The sequence below is a fragment of the Coregonus lavaretus genome (assembly GCF_964263955.1).
Source record: "Coregonus lavaretus genome assembly, chromosome: 20".
Taxonomy (NCBI): domain Eukaryota; kingdom Metazoa; phylum Chordata; class Actinopteri; order Salmoniformes; family Salmonidae; genus Coregonus; species Coregonus lavaretus.
The window spans coordinates 23,335,128-23,352,627 of record NC_140007.1 but is presented as its reverse complement, the minus strand read 5'-3'; the positions used below and the strand labels follow the sequence as shown (position 1 = coordinate 23,352,627).

The following is a 17,500-nucleotide window of genomic DNA, read 5'->3' as shown; positions in this document are numbered from 1 at the left end:
CTTGCTGAGCTGCCTTTCAGGTTATGTCAATATAGGACTCGTTTTACTGTGGATATAGATACTTTGGTACCTGTTTCCTCCAGCATCTTCACAAGGTCCTTTGCTGTTGTTCTGGGATTGATTTGCACTTTTCGCACCAAAGACGTTCATCTCTAGGAGACAGAACACATCTCCTTCCTAAGCGGTATGACGGCTGCGTGGTCCCATGGTGTTTATACTTGCGTACTATTGTTTGTACAGATGAAAGTGGTACCTTCAGGTTTTGGAAATTGCACCCAATGATGAACCAGACTTGTGGAGGTCTACAATTCTTTTTCTGAGGTCTTGGCTGATTTATTTTGATTTTCCCATGATGTCAAGCAAAGAGGCACTGAGTTTGAAGGTAGGCCTTGAAATACATCCACAGGTACACCTCCAATTGACTCAAATTATGTCAATTAGCCTATCAGAAGCTTCTAAAGCCATGACATCATTTTCTGGAATTTTCCAAGCCTTTTAAAGGCACAGTCAACTTAGTGTATGTAAACTTTTGACCCACTGGAATTGTGATACAGTGACTTATAAGTGAAATAATCTGTCTGTAAACAATTGTTGGAAAAATGACTTGTGTCATGCACAAAGTAGATGTCATAACCGACTTGCCTAAACTATAGTTTGTTAACAAGACATTTGTGGAGTGGTTGTAAAACGAGTTTTAATGACTCCAACCTAAGTGTATGTAAACTTCCGACTTCAACTGTATGTATGTATGTATGTATGTGTATATAACTGGCAAATCTGGTGCAGTCCATGAGGAGGAGATGACTTCAACTGTGCGTATATATACAGTGGGGGAAAAAAGTATTTAGTCAGCCACCAATTGTGCAAGTTCTTCCACTTAAAAAGATGAGAGAGGCCTGTAAATTTCATCATAGGTACACGTCAATTATGACAGACAAATTGAGATTTTTTTTCTCCAGAAAATCACATTGTAGGATTTTTAATGAATTTATTTGCAAATTATGGTGGAAAATAAGTATTTGGTCACCTACAAACAAGCAAGATTTCTGGCTCTCACAGACCTAACTTCTTCTTTAAGAGGCTCCTCTGTCCTCCACTCGTTACCTGTATTAATGGCACCTGTTTGAACTTGTTATCAGTATAAAAGACACCTGTCCACAACCTCAAACAGTCACACTCCAAACTCCACTATGGCCAAGACCAAAGAGCTGTCAAAGGACACCAGAAACAAAATTGTAGACCTGCACCAGGCTGGGAAGACTGAATCTGCAATAGGTAAGCAGCTTGGTTTGAAGAAATCAACTGTGGGAGCAATTATTAGGAAATGGAAGACATACAAGACCACTGATAATCTCCCTCGATCTGGGGCTCCACACAAGATCTCACCTTGTGGGGTCAAAATGATCACAAGAACGGTGAGCAAAAATCCCAGAACCACACGGGGGGACCTAGTGAATGACCTGCAGAGAGCTGGGACCAAAGTAACAAAGCCTACCATCAGTAACACACTACGCCGCCAGGGACTCAAATCCTGCAGTGCCAGACGTGTCCCCCTGCTTAAGCCAGTACATGTCCAGGCCCGTCTGAAGTTTGCTAGAGTGCATTTGGATGATCCAGAAGAGGATTGGGAGAATGTCAGATGAAACCAAAATATAACTTTTTGGTAAAAACTCAACTCGTCGTGTTTGGAGGACAAAGAATGCTGAGTTGCATCCAAAGAACACCATACCTACTGTGAAGCATTGGGGTGGAAACATCATGCTTTGGGGCTGTTTTTCTGCAAAGGGACCAGGACGACTGATCCGTGTAAAGGAAAGAATGAATGGGGCCATGTATCGTGAGATTTTGAGTGAAAACCTCCTTCCATCAGCAAGGGCATTGAAGATGAAACGTGGCTGGGTCTTTCAGCATGACAATGATCCCAAACACACCGCCAGGGCAACGAAGGAGTGGCTTCGTAAGAAGGATTTCAAGGTCCTGGAGTGGCCTAGCCAGTCTCCAGATCTCAACCCCATAGAAAATCTTTGGAGGGAGTTGAAAGTCTGTGTTGCCCAGCGACAGCCCCAAAACATCACTGCTCTAGAGGAGATCTGCATGGAGGAATGGGCCAAAATACCAGCAACAGTGTGTGAAAACCTTGTGAAGACTTACAGAAAACGTTTGACCTGTGTCATTGCCAACAAAGGGTATATAACAAAGTATTGAGAAACTTTTGTTATTGACCAAATACGTATTTTCCACCATCATTTGCAAATAAATTCATTAAAAATCCTACAATGTGATTTTCTGGATTTTTTTTCTTATTTTGTCTGTCATAGTTGACGTGTACCTATGATGAAAATTACAGGCCTCTCTCATCTTTTTAAGTGGGAGAACTTGCACAATTGGTGGCTGACTAAATACTGTTTTCCCCCACTGTGTGTGTGTGTACAGTGAGGGAAAAAAGTATTTGATCCCCTACTGATTTTGTACGTTTGCCCACTGACAAAGAAATGATTAGTCTTTAATTTTAATGGTAGGTTTATTTAAACAGTGAGAGACAGAATAACAACCAAAAAATCCAGAAAAATGCATGTCAAAAATGTTATAAATTGATTTGCATTTTAATGAGGGAAATAAGTATTTGACCCCCTCTCAATCAGAAAGATTTCTGGCTCTCAGGTGTCTTTTATACAGGTAACGAGCTGAGATTAGGAGCACACTCTTAAAGGGAGTGCTCCTAATCTCAACTTGTAACCTGTATAAAAGACACCTGTCCACAGAAGCAATCAATCAATCAGATTTCAAACTCTCCACCATGGCCAAGACCAAAGAGCTCTCCAAGGATGTCAGGGACAAGATTGTAGACCTACACAAGGCTGGAATGGGTTACAAGACCATCGCCAAGCAGCTTGGTGAGAAGGTGACAACAGTTAGTGCGATTATTCGCAAATGGAAGAAACAAAAAAATAACTGTCAATCTCCCTCGGCCTGGGGCTCCATGGAAGATCTCACCTCGTGGAGTTGCAATGATCATGAGAACGGTGAGGAATCAGCCCATAACTACATTGGAGGATCTTGTCAATGATCTCAAGGCAGCTGGGACCATAGTCACCAAGAAAACAATTGGTAACACACTACGCCGTGAAGGACTGAAATCCTGCAGCGCCCGCAAGGTCCCCCTGCTCAAGAAAGCACATATATAGGCCCGTCTGAAGTTTTCCAATGAACATCTGAATGATTCAGAGGAGAACTGGATCAAAGTGTTGTGGTCAGATGACACCACAAACGAGCTCTTTGGCATCAACTCAACTCGCCGTGTTTGGAGGAGGAGGAATGCTGCCTATGACCCAAAGAACACCATCCCCACCGTCAAACATGGAGGTGGAAACATTATGCTTTGGGGGTGTTTTTCTGCTAAGGGGACAGGACAACTTCACCGCATCAAAAGGGACGATGGACGGGGCCATGTACCGTCAAATCTTGGGTGAGAACCTCCTTCCCTCAGCCAGGGCATTGAAAACGGGTCGTGGATGGGTATTCCAGCATGACAATAACCCAAAACATACGGCCAAGGCAACAAAGGAGTGGCTCAAGAAGAAGCACATTAAGGTCCTGGAGTGGCCTAGCCAGTCTCCAGACCTTAATCCCATAGAAAATCTGTGGAGGGAGCTGAAGGTTCGAGTTGCCAAACGTCAGCCTCGAAACCTTAATGACTTGGAGAAGATCTGCAAAGAGGAGTGGGACAAAATCCCTCCTGAGATGTGTGCAAACCTGGTGGCCAACTACAAGAAACGTCTGACCTCTGTGATTGCCAACAAGGGTTTTGCCACCAAGTACTAAGTCATGTTTTGCAGAGGGGTCAAATACTTATTTCCCTCATTAAAATGCAAATCAATTGATAACATTTCTGACATGCGTTTTTCTAGATGTTTTTGTTGTTATTCTGTCTCTCACTGTTCAAATAAACCTACCATTAAAATTATAGACTGATAATTTCTTTGTCAGTGGGCAAACGTACAAAATCAGGAGGGGATCAAATACTTTTTTCCCTCACTGTATATATATAATAATAATAAAGGGAAATATATTTGTAAGTGTATGTAAACTTCCGACTTCAACTGTATATGTATGTATGTACGTATATATATATATACAGTGGGGAGAACAAGTATTTAATACACTGCCGTTTTTGCAGGTTTTCCTACTTACAAAGCATGTAGAAGTCTGTAATTTTTATCATGGGTACACTTCAACTGTGAGAGACGGAATCTAAAACAAAAATCAAGAAAATCACATTGTATGATTTAAGTAATTAATTTGCATTTTATTGATGATGACGAGTTTCAAAATAAAGTTATTTGTTTCTGGCCATTTTGAGCCTGTAATCGAACCCACAATTGCTTATGCTCCAGATACTTAACTAGTCTCAAGAAGACCAGTTTTATTGCTTCTTTAATCAACACAACAGTTTTCAGCTGTGCTAACATAATCGCAAAAGGGTTTTCTAATGATCAATTAGCCTTTTAAAATTATCAACTTGGATTAGCAAACACAACGTGCCATTGGAACACAGGACTGATGATTGCTGATAATGGACCTCTGTACGCCTATGTAGATATTCCATTTTAAAAAATCAGCCGTTTCCAGCTACAAAAGCCATTTACAACATTAACAATGTCTACACTGTATTTCTGATCAATTTGATGTTATTTTAATGGACAAAAAAATTGCTTTTCTTTCGAAAACAAGGACATTTCTAAGTGACTCCAAACTTTTGAAAGGTAGTGTATATACAGTGGGGAGAACAAGTATTTGATACACTGCCGATTTTGCAGGTTTTACTACTTACAAAGCATGTAGAGGTCTGTAATTTTTATCATAGGTACACTTCAACTGTGAGAGACGGAATCTAAAACAGACCTGCACAAGGCTGGGATGGGCTACAGGACAATAGGCAAGCAGCTTGGTGAGAAGGCAACAACTGTTGGCGCAATTATTAGAAAATGGAAGAAGTTCAAGATGACGGTCAATCACCCTCGGTCTGGGGCTCCATGCAAGATCTCACCTCGTGGGGCATCAATGATCATGAGGAAGGTGAGGGATCAGCCCAGAACTACACGGCAGGACCTGGTCAATTACCTGAAGAGAGCTGGGACCACAGTCTCAAAGAAAACCATTAGTAACACACTACGCCGTCATGGATTAAAATCCTGCAGCGCACGCAAGGTCCCCCTGCTCAAGCCAGCGCATGTCCAGGCCCGTCTGAAGTTTGCCAGTGACCATCTGGATGATCCAGAGGAGGAATGGGAGAAGGTCATGTGGTCTGATGAGACAAAAATAGAGCTTTTTGGTCTAAACTCCACTCGCCGTGTTTGGAGGAAGAAGAAGGATGAGTACAACCCCAAGAACACCATCCCAACCGTGAAGCATGGAGGTGGAAACATCATTCTTTGGGGATGCTTTTCTGCAAAGGGGACAGGACGACTGCACCGTATTGAGGGGAGGATGGATGGGGCCATGTATCGCAAGATCTTGGCCAACAACCTCATTCCCTCAGTAACAGCATTGAAGATGGGTCGTGGCTGGGTCTTCCAGCATGACAACGACCCGAAACACACAGCCAGGGCAACTAAGGAGTGGCTCCGTAAGAAGCATCTCAAGGTCCTGGAGTGGCCTAGCCAGTCTCCAGACCTGAACCCAATAGAACATCTTGAGGGAGCTGAAAGTCCGTATTGCCCAGCGACAGCCCCGAAACCTGAAGGATCTGGAGAAGGTCTGTATGGAGGAGTGGGCCAAAATCCCTGCTGCAGTATGTGCAAACCTGGTCAAGACCTACAGGAAACGTATGATCTCTGTAATTGCAAACAAAGGTTTCTGTACCAAATATTAAGTTCTGCTTTTCTGATGTATCAAATACTTATGTCATGCAATAAAATGCAAATTAATTACTTAAAAATCATACAATGTGATTTTCTGGATTTTTGTTTTAGATTCTGTCTCTCACAGTAGAAGTGTACCTATGATAAAAATTGCAGACCTCTACATGCTTTATAAGTAGGAAAACCTGCAAAATCGGCAGTGTATCAAATACTTGTTCTCCCCACTGTATATACAGTAAGGGAAAAAAGTATTTGATCCCCTGCTGATTTTGTACGTTTGCCCACTGACAAAGAAATGATCAGTCTATAATTTTAATGGTAGGTTTATTTGAACAGTGAGAGACAGAATAACAACAACAAAATCCCGAAAAACGCATGTCAAAAATGTTATAAATTGATTTGCATTTTAATGAGGGAAATAAGTATTTGACCCCCTCTCAATCAGAAAGATTTCAGGCTCCCAGGTGTCTTTTATAAAGGTAGCGAGCTGAGATTAGGAGCACACTCATAAAGGGAGTGCTCCTAATCTCAGCTTGTTACCTGTATAAAAGACACCTGTCCACAGAAGCAATCAATCAATCAGATTCCAAACTCTCCACCATGGCCAAGACCAAAGAGCTCTCCAAGGATGTCAGGGACAAGATTGTAGACCTACACAAGGCTAATGGGCTACAAGACCAAGCAGCTTGGTGAGAAGGTGACAACAGTTGGTGCGATTATTCGCAAATGGAAGAAACACAAAATAACTGTCAATCTCCCTCGGCCTGGGTCTCCATGCAAGATCTCACCTCGTGGAATTACAATAATCATGAGAACGGTGAGGAATCAGCCCAGAACTACACGGGAGGATCTTGTCAATGATCAAGAAAACAATTGGTAACACACTACGCCGTGAAGGACTGAAATCCTGCAGCGCCCGCAAGGTCCCCCTGCTCAAGAAAGCACATATACATGTTTGAAGTTTGCCAATGAACATCTGAATGATTCAGAGGAGAACTGGGTGAAAGTTTTGTGGTCAGATGAGACCAAAATGGAGCTCTTTGGCATCAACTCAACTCGCTGTGTTTGGAGGAGGAAGAATGCTGCCTATGACACCAAGAACACCATCCCCACCGTCAAACATGGAGGTGGAAACATTATGCTTTGGGGGTGTTTTTCTGCTAAGGGGACAGGACAACTTCACTGCATCAAAGGGACGATGGACGGGGCCATGTACGTCAAATCTTGGGTGAGAACCTCCTTCCCTCAGCCAGGGCATTGAAAATGGGTCATGGATGGGTATTCCAGCATGACAATGACCCAAAACTCACAGCCAAGGCAACAAAGGAGTGGCTCAAGAAGAAGCACATTAAGGTCCTGGAGTGGCCTAGCCAGTCTCCAGACCTTAATCCCATAGAAAATCTGTGGAGGGAGCTGAAGTTTCGAGTTGCCAAACGTCAGCCTTGAAACCTTAATGACTTGGAGAAGATCTGCAAAGAAGAGTGGGACAAAATCCCTCCTGAGATGTGTGCAAACCTGGTGGCCAACTACAAGAAACGTCTGACCTCTGTGATTGGCAACAAGGGTTTTGCCACCAAGTACTAAGTAATGTTTTGCAGAGGGGTCAAATACTTATTTCCCTCATTAAAATGCAAATCAATTTATAACATTTCTGACATGCGTTTTTCTTGATTTTGTTGTTGTTATTCTGTCTCTCACTGTTCAAATAAACCTACCATTAAAATTATAGACTGATAATTTCTTTGTCAGTGGGCAAACGTACAAAATCAGCAGGGGATCAAATACTTATTTCCCTCACTGTATATATATATATATATATATATATATATATATATATATATATATATATATATATATATATATATATATATGTATGTATGTATGTATGTATGTATATATATATGTATATATATATATATATATATATATATATATATGTATATATATATATATATATATATATATATATATATATATATATATATATATATATATATATATATATATATATATATATATATATATAGCTCAGGCTCTCTAATTGGGCTACTTTTGCAAAACATTTTGTTGTCTGAGTGAGGGGAATGCTGTAAATCGAGAGGAGTCCATGTGTTCTGAAAGACAAGATGTTGAGGATTCTAATAAATACCGCTTTGACGTCTTGAACAGAATGAGCCTGTTTGTCGTATTGTTTAGAAAATTTACCACGGAACCCACACTTGAATGCACTCATGACTCCCATTCTAGGTGCACCAAAATTACTAATTGGTTTTCTGAAGTGCCTTGTGAAAGCCTAACACTGTAAGATCGTATTTTATGACTTAGCTAGACATGTTGGCAATAGAATAAGCTTTCAAATGATGCCCACCTGGCCCAGATTGCGATTTATAATGGAACGTATTTGGATTGCGTAAACAACAACAGTAATTGTGTGATGGTGGGGAGGCAGGGCTATGTTCCAAAAAACTACAAGTTTGCTTGCTTCAGTTCCTCAACGCCACAGCTAGGAGAGTGTTCTCTTTCAATTGCTACCATGGTTATGCATATGCTTTTTATATTTCTTCTGTTAGAAACGTTTACATTTGGCCCTGTCCATATAGGCCTATTCCCACAAGCGTAAAGGGTTAACTCTTCAAACCTGATTTGAAGTACAGGGCTCTGGGGTGACTTGGTTATGCTTCCACCATAGTTGCTGGAATTATGCAGGAAAGAATCATGTGAAAATAAAATATCTTAGCCAGCACAGTACAGTTAGGGTATGCCCTATAGTGTGAATCAGGCATTGGACAGCAGCTCTTCAGTTACCCAGACATCTGCCTACAGCAGACAGAGAAGCAGGATCAAACAAAGAAAGCTGAAACCCCGTTCTCGCTAACGGCCACCAAAGGCAAAGAAAATCATTCTGTCCACTTCTCCAGTTATATTTCCCAGGTGGAGATCTCATATACCCCAGACAGAGAAAATGCATTATTTTAATTTCCTCATTGTGATGTAAATGTATTACATAATTTTGCAAATGCCAATATAACTTAATCTTCAGATCTTTTTTAATGATTTTAGTGATGATTAAATTGCAAAGAGCTCCCTAATGGAGAATGGGGGGGGGGGGGCTCATTTTTTTATTCTTTTGTGGACTGAAAGGATTTTATTTCCGTCGCCATATGCTTCCATGGGTATGTGTCTCTCGTCTTTAATGAGCATCATAATCTAAACAAAGACGAATAATTACAACTTTCAATGAGCGTCTGAGAAAAGGCTGGCATTGTTCATTCCGAGCTCAACCAAAACACAACAGTAGAGAGCCGAAAACAAATATACTGACGTGGCTCACGTGACAAAAGAACAGGGTCGTGTTCAGTAGGGAATACTGTAGCAAAACACTTTGCAGCAGAAAAACGAAAACAAGCATCTCTTATTGGATACGTTCAGTTAAGTACCTCCCAATTTCAAAACTTTTCCTCCCTACTGAACACGACTCTGGTGCCCTTACTTCCAATCAGCTGGCTCCATTGAGGATCTTTGCTGGGGAGAGGTATAAGGGCTAAGTTGTGGACCATAAGGCTCTTTCCTCTGTATTGCAATGTGTAGCATCACCGGCTAGCTCCTGCTACCTTTTTACCTCCAGTTTCCCATGTGATATCCCTGAGTGTGCTACTGGGCTTCCTGGGTTTCCCTTCCTCCTGCCTTCTGACAGAAAAACCCCATTGGTGAGATGGCCTTTTAACTTGGGCCATTCCCCTGGGCTTTGGACCATTCTACTCCACACAGCAGGCCTCCCGACAGTACTGTGTGATCCCAAATGGCACCCTATTCCCTATTTAGTGCATTACATTTGACCAGGGCCTATAGGGCTCTGGTCGAAAGAAATGCACTAAATAGGGAATAGGATGCCATTTGGTACGCAGAAACTGAGTTGCAAGAGAGCCAAGGGGGATGAGGTTTGCTTCAATTGAGACCACTATTCTTATTTGCTGTATTATACAGGGCGGTGGGAATGGCAGAGAGACGAGAAGAGGGTTGTGAGAGACGAGAAGAAGCGATTTGTTGAGCCATCTGTATACACATCAGAGTCTGACATCCATGTGGAGCTAGTCATTACAATATCAACATGTGTTATGTGTGACATTAACACAAACACACTTAATTTCTTCTCTGAAATGTCTCTGAAATTAGAGAGAAATGACTGCCTGTTAACCAAATTATTTGAGAAGCATTGCGTCACCAAAGTACCTGTGTGAGTGTGATGCAGAAGACCCATAATTGCATTCCCAAAAGGTGTCAAATGAGCATTTACAGGCCATCTACAAACCCATCTTGATCAACAAGAATCAATCTAGCCCTCTTTTTGGCATCTTTAAGAGGGGCTCTAAAAGTTATTGGAAAATCAACAACATGTGTGATGCCAAGAGGCCTGCCACCTACAGTATTTAAATGCTCCAAGGGCTTCAAATGGCCATGAAAATGGTTGAATAATTGAAAGCAAATATTGGCCAGCCTGTCATCAATGGCGGGCCCTGAGTGCCAGGAAGTGGCCACCGCCATGTGCTGAGCTCGTGCAGTCAGGCTGCACTGTCCAATAAGCAATAATGTGTCCCTGAACTCCGGACTCATCTGACCACAGCAGACACAACAGTGGCAGATTATTGAGTGAGACATGGAAGAGCTGCGTCCCAAATGGCACCCTATGCAATACTTTTGACCAGGGCCCATAGGGACCCTGGTCAAAAGTAGTGCACTATACTGTATATAGGGAACAGGGTCCATTTGGGGCACAAGCCCATATCTCCATTTCACCATAGAATGAAAAAACATGTTTTAGTACCCTGGGAGAGGTTCCCATTTTCCCTTTTCACCTTGAAATGTACAGTCCTCTTAAATATGTGCATGTTAATGGCGTTGGACTTCTTTAATGTTGTTGTGTGTGCGGCACTATGAAAGGGCTTATTTACTTTACATCAAAATAAAATGCATGGAAATTCATAAAACTGTTTGGTTTTCTTGTCGAATTAAAGCTTGCTCCGCTATTGTGTGCTCTGATCCGTTGATTGTTCAGAAAAAGGCGACAACAAATGAAAGACCCCTCATATCCATTTAGAAAAGAGAGAACAAGGTGAAACAGATTTTTACATATAAAAAGGAAAAGCCTACAAAAAGGGATTGCGGAAATTTATTACGGGTTTCCAAACCTGTGGAATGACCCCTGGACCCCCATTTCAGATCGACCTGGCGAGGAGATTAATTTTTTAAGACATAAATTACATCTAATGACGACACCGTAAAAAAGAACAATAATGGAAAGCTATTCTGTATTTCATTATACTGTATTTGGTGCACCTGATACACGCCGCGCCTGTTTATGAGTCGCCGTATTAGCAGATGCTCAGCCGAAGCATTTGCTGTGACCTTGCCATTCTCATTGGGGCATGAAATTACGGTGCTGGCACCTCGATATTACAGCTATAAATACTGTAAACCGCATATCTGGCCTACGTTTTCTATTGTCTTTCAACATAAACCTGATCGGTATTTATTTAAAGGAAAACCCATTGCTCGTCACATTATTTACGGCTCTATTTTCAGTAGGCTCTTATTCTCAGGGCATTTTTTTAAGGGCAAAGGAGGCGGCGAGGCCCCGCCGCCATAAAACACATTTCTCCAATTCTGGCACTTCTGAACTTTATGGGTTAAGACCCGGTCCGGACAGCCAATTATAAAAATTGCTTACTAAAATATTTTGGGTGCTAAAAGGTGAATGCTTTTTTACTGTCCTACAAGGTGAATTATTAAGTTGCCCTTGAATGAAAATTACTTACATTTTGAATATGACATTTTTTAAATATATATGTCAGGGGTCATAAATAGATGGAGGGCAATGGGTTATTGAAAGCCGGAGTGCAACTTTAACCTGTTTCTCATGCTGCGCTGGCACGGAGGAGATTCTAGTCATGTCATTTGGTGTCTCTGAGAATGGCACTATTGCTGCTTGAAAATGGCATGCCCTAAATAATGACCACTCTCATAGCTTATTCATTTATGTATTAAAAAAGAAGACTCTCCTCTCATTTCCCTGCTTTATCGCCTTGTACTGATGACAAAGTGGGAGAGAGCCGGGGCTAGGTGGCGCCGTGGAGTAATTTATAACCACATCAATCCCTTTACCTTCTATGCAGGCCTTGGTCATTGCCACTTTTGTCCGAGAGGTGAGTCGCATAACCCCACTTGCAAACAACATCCTATTAATATCCGGAATGATGAACCTTATCCTTACCTTCATATCAATAATGGTAATCCAATGGTAATCCTGTGTTCCCCATGACCCTCTATCAATGGCCCACTACTCAGGGATAAACCTATTATATAGTTACCTGCTATATTACTTCTTCAGCTTATTGAGCCAAATAACTACTGGAAGCTTATTTTCAAAATAAAAAGTAGTGCTTTTTTTACACACTTTTTAAAAGTCTATTTGATTATTCTGAATATGATGCCACAGTAGACATCCCCAGACTACCAGTCATTTTGAAACGTAATTCTATGCAATCATGGCAGTTACTGCTTACCTTCTGCACATGTATCAGTGTCTCAGCTGAATGCCTGCTTTTGTTACACACCGCAAAACAAAGAATGCCACATGATCACAGTGACATGTCGAAAGAAGGCTAAGGGGTGCTTACACTGTCCCTGAAATTAGATTTTTTTTGTCATTACATGTAGCCTACGTGTGTGCGCTTGCTAATTGCAAAGGCAAAATGAGGCACAGAGCTCTTCAGATGCTGCAACTGTTAATTGTGGGGCCTAGCACAAAAGCCATTATGAGTCAGGAATACATTACACTTCATTTCAACTCATTACAAAAGAGAAAACATAACTTTTAGATGGCAATTTCCCCCAAATCGTGCCTGTTGTGATTGGAAAAACAACCCTCGATGCGGGCTATGTGGACTTATTCATCTTGACCAAAGGGGGGTTGTTAAGCCTATGTACTGTTTATGGCACTATATAAGACTATAGCTTGGCACCGATTACATCCATTATTTTGCATGTAAGTAGGGACAACATGAGTTGTCTATTTTTCACTATATCAAGTCAAATGAACGTGGAAAAGATCCTTTTGAAAATACCCCTCTGTACATGCTGTAGGTTTAACGTTCAAGATCTCAAAACAAGTCAACTACCTGACACATAGCTATCAGCGAACATGCATAATTAAATATTGACTTAAATAATCCTATTTTTACTAGTTCTGGAGTGTCAAAGTTTCTAACATCTCCCGGAATAAGATATTTTAGACAGTTTATTAATCGAAGAGTCATATCAGGGCTGTGAGAAATACTTCAGTACATTTCCCATTCATTCAGTGACATTGACCGTATGCAAAACACAAAATGACTTTTTCAATGCATATTGAAATAGACCACATTATTAGGATCTCCTTGGGAAAAAAGCAGAGAAATAACAAGAGGCATCCTTCAGCGCAGATTACGGCACAAATCTGCAAGGAAATAATAATGTGGAGGCGAGATTATTGTGTAAAGAATCTGCAACATGCAATCAAAGTGTGCCCTATTTTCCCCTTCATCAGCTGGCCAGCATAAGTACTGGCAGAGAGAGGAATCCAATTTAATTTCCACTCTACTGGGAGATGGTATTGTTTCATTTTATGTGTGCTTTGACATTTCTGCCTGTTAATATAGAGTAAAATCGGGAAGTATTTACATAAATATGACATTAAACTCTATTAGAAATTAAGAGTGACATATATTTGTGCTCATAGCAGAAGGGAGGAGGTAATTGAGTTCCAGGGTCAAAAGGTTGAGAGAAGTGTTTGGTAGGCTGTGGATACATGGAGAGAGGAGGAGGCAGTGACTATTGGACTGTCATCTTCTCCATCATCATGTTTGCCTTTGCTCGTAAAGGATGAGACAGACAATGGGCCAATAGTCACCACTTTCATTGGTATGGGGTGTGGCCTTCTGCAAATTAAATAGGGGTTGACTCATTTCGATACTGGTCTTACATGTGAATGTAGGCCTATTCATTAATTGTTTTTGAGCAGAATAAGTTACATATAAACACCTTTAATAAGAATATACAGTTATTATAGTTTTTTTTAATCATTAGCTTGCTTCCGAATTACCTAGGGTGTTGTCATTTCAACCGACTCGTTTTTATATCTGTTATTTAGTCCAGCATAATCTGGTTAGCATTTTTTTGAGAATATAGCAATGCTAGTGGAAACGGATTGTACCAGTTAGCAAGTCATTCAAAAGCATCATTCAAGCAGGAGTGGTTCAAATCGGCGTTTCTTACTGATAAAAGCAGAGCTGTTTCTCCACGCTTTTGAATGCCACCACTAACTGATACAATCCACTTCCACTAGCATTGCTACATTATCCCCAAAATGCTAACCAGGAGATTCTAGACATTGTTGAACCAGCTAACGAATTTAAAAATGGTTTGGACAGTAAATCAGTCAACACCCTAGGTAAATAAGAGATACAACTTTTAAAAAGTAAACTATTACCATAAACTTTAAATATGCCTTTGAGCAACATGATCCAACTGTTAGCTTATTACGTTAACCATTTCAACACCAGTAGGCAACAGTGCCTAAAATGTTGTAAGAGAATTCTAAATTCTAACCCACTGACTTTGAATTGTCTGTTATTCTGAAAATTCCAGTTCAACATTTTTAGAGCACACCATCAGTTATTAAACCAATAGCAAGTCATTGACATTTAGAGATGTTCTTGATATGATTTCAAATTCTAATAGTAGAGAAAATAGTGAAACATTTGTACAGTTTACTTTTTCCCTATCATGATGGGAAAGGATCCAAAATAGCATGCCAATGATTTGAGATTTAAACATGTTTTAGTCTTATTTCAAACCATTTGATATACAATAGGACATATCACATGAAAGACACGTGAAGAAAATGTACTTTGTAATAATATGTGACATAACATACTCAAATGACACACGCTTAAAACAACAGGAGGTCAAAACCTGAGAATTATACCTGGTGTTGATAAGGTTTTAATAACCTCTGCATTCTTGCCAATAATGCAGGCAACATCGTCAAACTCAGGCCTATTATGCACTCCTTTCTGACTCCGATCTTTCTTTATCTGATACTCTACCACCCAAAATATCTGCTAAATCCAACAAGAGCAAGAATGACGTGCATAACTCATTGGGAAGTCTTCTGCAATAACATGAATAAGGGCAAGGCGAACTTGCTTTAGTGAACTCAGCAGGACCGTGAAAAAATGAACATTTTATATGAAATTTAATAAACTGAAATTGGTTTAAGATTAGTCAGCACTTTGTCTAGAAGATTAGTTTCCCTCCTACCCTTCAACACATGCAAGGCGCTTACAAAGTGATACAGCATTGTGACATAATTACATTGTTCAAGGTGAAGCTCAGTAGAAATGGCTTTTTGCTGACAAGGCAATTTGAGAACATGCACATTTACAAATATCACAGTAACCTGGTGCTACTCAAAGGCAGTCCAGGGCAAAGAAACCCAAAGAAAACAACACTTGCGTCAATACAATTTTGGGGTCACAGGGAAAAAAGACCCTGGACCGACAGGTGTCTGTTTAGCAATATTACTGTCGGGGTGTGAACTGGCTGAAGTGCTTTCTGTAGGCAACATTACCATTTACACTGAACAAAAATATAAACACAACATGCAACAATTTCAAAGATTTGACTGAGTAAGGAAAACAGTCAAATGAAATAAATAGATTAGGCCTTAATCTATGGCTTTCACATGACTGGGAATACAGACATGCATCTGTTACCTTTTCTTGAAAGGTAGGGGCGTGGATCAGAAAACCAGTCATTATCTGGTGTGACCATAATTTGCCTCATTCAGCGCAACACCTAATTCTCATAATGTTGAACAGGCTGTTGATTTTGGCTTGTGGAATGTTGTCCCACTCCTCTTCAATGGCTGTGCGAAGTTGCTGGATATTGGCAGGAACTGGAACACGCTGTCGTACACGTTGATCCAGAGCATCCCAAACATGCTCAATGGGTGACATGTCTGGCGAGTATACAGGCAATGGAAGAACTGGGACATTTTCAGCTTCCAGGAATTGCGTAAAGATCCTTGCGACAAGGGGCTGCGAGTTATCATGCTGAAACATGAGGTGATGGCGGCGGATGAATGGCACGACAATGGGCCTCAGGATTTCGTCACGGTATCTCTGTGCATTCAAATTGCCATTGATAAAATGCAATTGTGTTTGTTGTCCGTAGTTTATGCCTGCCCATACCATAACCCCACCGCCACCATGGGACACTCTGTTCACAACGTTGACACCAGCAAACAGATAGCCCACACGATGCCATACACACTGTCTGCCATCTGCCCGGTACAGTGATACTGGAATTCATCCGTGAAGAGCACAATTCTCCAGCGTGCCAATGGCTATTGAAGGTGAGGTCGACGAGCACGCGGAGGGGCTTCCCTGAGATGGTTTCTGACAGTTTGTGCCGAAATTCTTTGGTTGTGCAAACCCACAGTTTCATCAGCTGTCCGGGTGGCTGGTCTCATATGTTTCCGCAGGTGAAAAAGCCGGATGTGGAGGTCCTGGGCTGGCGTGGTTACACGTGGTCTGCGGTTGTGAGGCCGGTTGGACGTTCTGCCAAATTCTCTAAAACAAAGTTGAAGGTGGCTTATGGTAGAGAAATGAACATTCAATTCTCTGGAAACAGCTCTGGTGGACATTCCTGCAGTCAGCATGCCAATTGCACGCTCGCTCAAAACTTGAGACATCTGTGGCATTGTGTTATGTGACAAAACTGCACATTTTAGAGTGGCCTTTTAGTGTCCCCCGCACAATGTGCACCTGTGTAATGATCATGCTGTTCAATCAGCTTCTTGATATGCCACACCTGTCAGGTGGATGGATTATCTTGGCAAAGGAGTAATGCTCACTAACAGGGATATAAACAAATGTGTACACAAAATTAGAGAGAAATAAGGTTTATGTGCGTATGGAAAATTTCTGTGATCTTTTATTTCAGCTCATGAAACATGGGACCAACATTTTACATATTTTTGTTCAGTATAGTTTGGTCATCATCCCTCAAGCATGACCAAATTACTCTTTTGCCCAAACGAAACGTGCCAGGTTTTGTGTTTGCTTTTTATGTTTTCTCCCAATCTCATGTGTATCCATGTGCCTTTACAATTTCATTAAAAACATAAATGACTAAAACCAAATATAAAGTATGAAGAAAAGATAATGGACCTTTATATGTTTTAAATAAGATCATCTTTGAGAACGAACAAATCACCGAAATAAAAGCTAAACAGTCAAGGAGAATCTAAAATTCAAAAAATTATGCATTCACAACTATTTTTGTCATGGCATGGAGCCCCCATTGGTTTTGTTATAATGTTTGAGTCACGCAGATGGCATAAGCCATGGCAAAATGTGTAGAATTGCAGTAAATTAGCTTTAAAACCACAAAAACGTGTCACTGCGGTCAACTGGAGGGCCTCGAAAATGCCCCCACAACGCCCACCACCTGCCCTATTCTGAACCAGAATCTTTTTTTTTTTAACTAATCAAATTTCAGAAAGAAAAAAAGCTTTTATTTAAAATAATTATTAATTG

General features: G+C 40.9%; 1 protein-coding gene across 1 annotated transcript in view; it reads right to left on the bottom strand.

Annotated features, from left to right (window-relative positions):
* The window catches only part of pex14 (peroxisomal biogenesis factor 14), a 127,769-nt gene that overhangs the window by 54,076 nt on the left and 56,193 nt on the right, over positions 1 to 17,500 (bottom strand). The gene's annotated exons all lie outside the window — the stretch shown is intronic.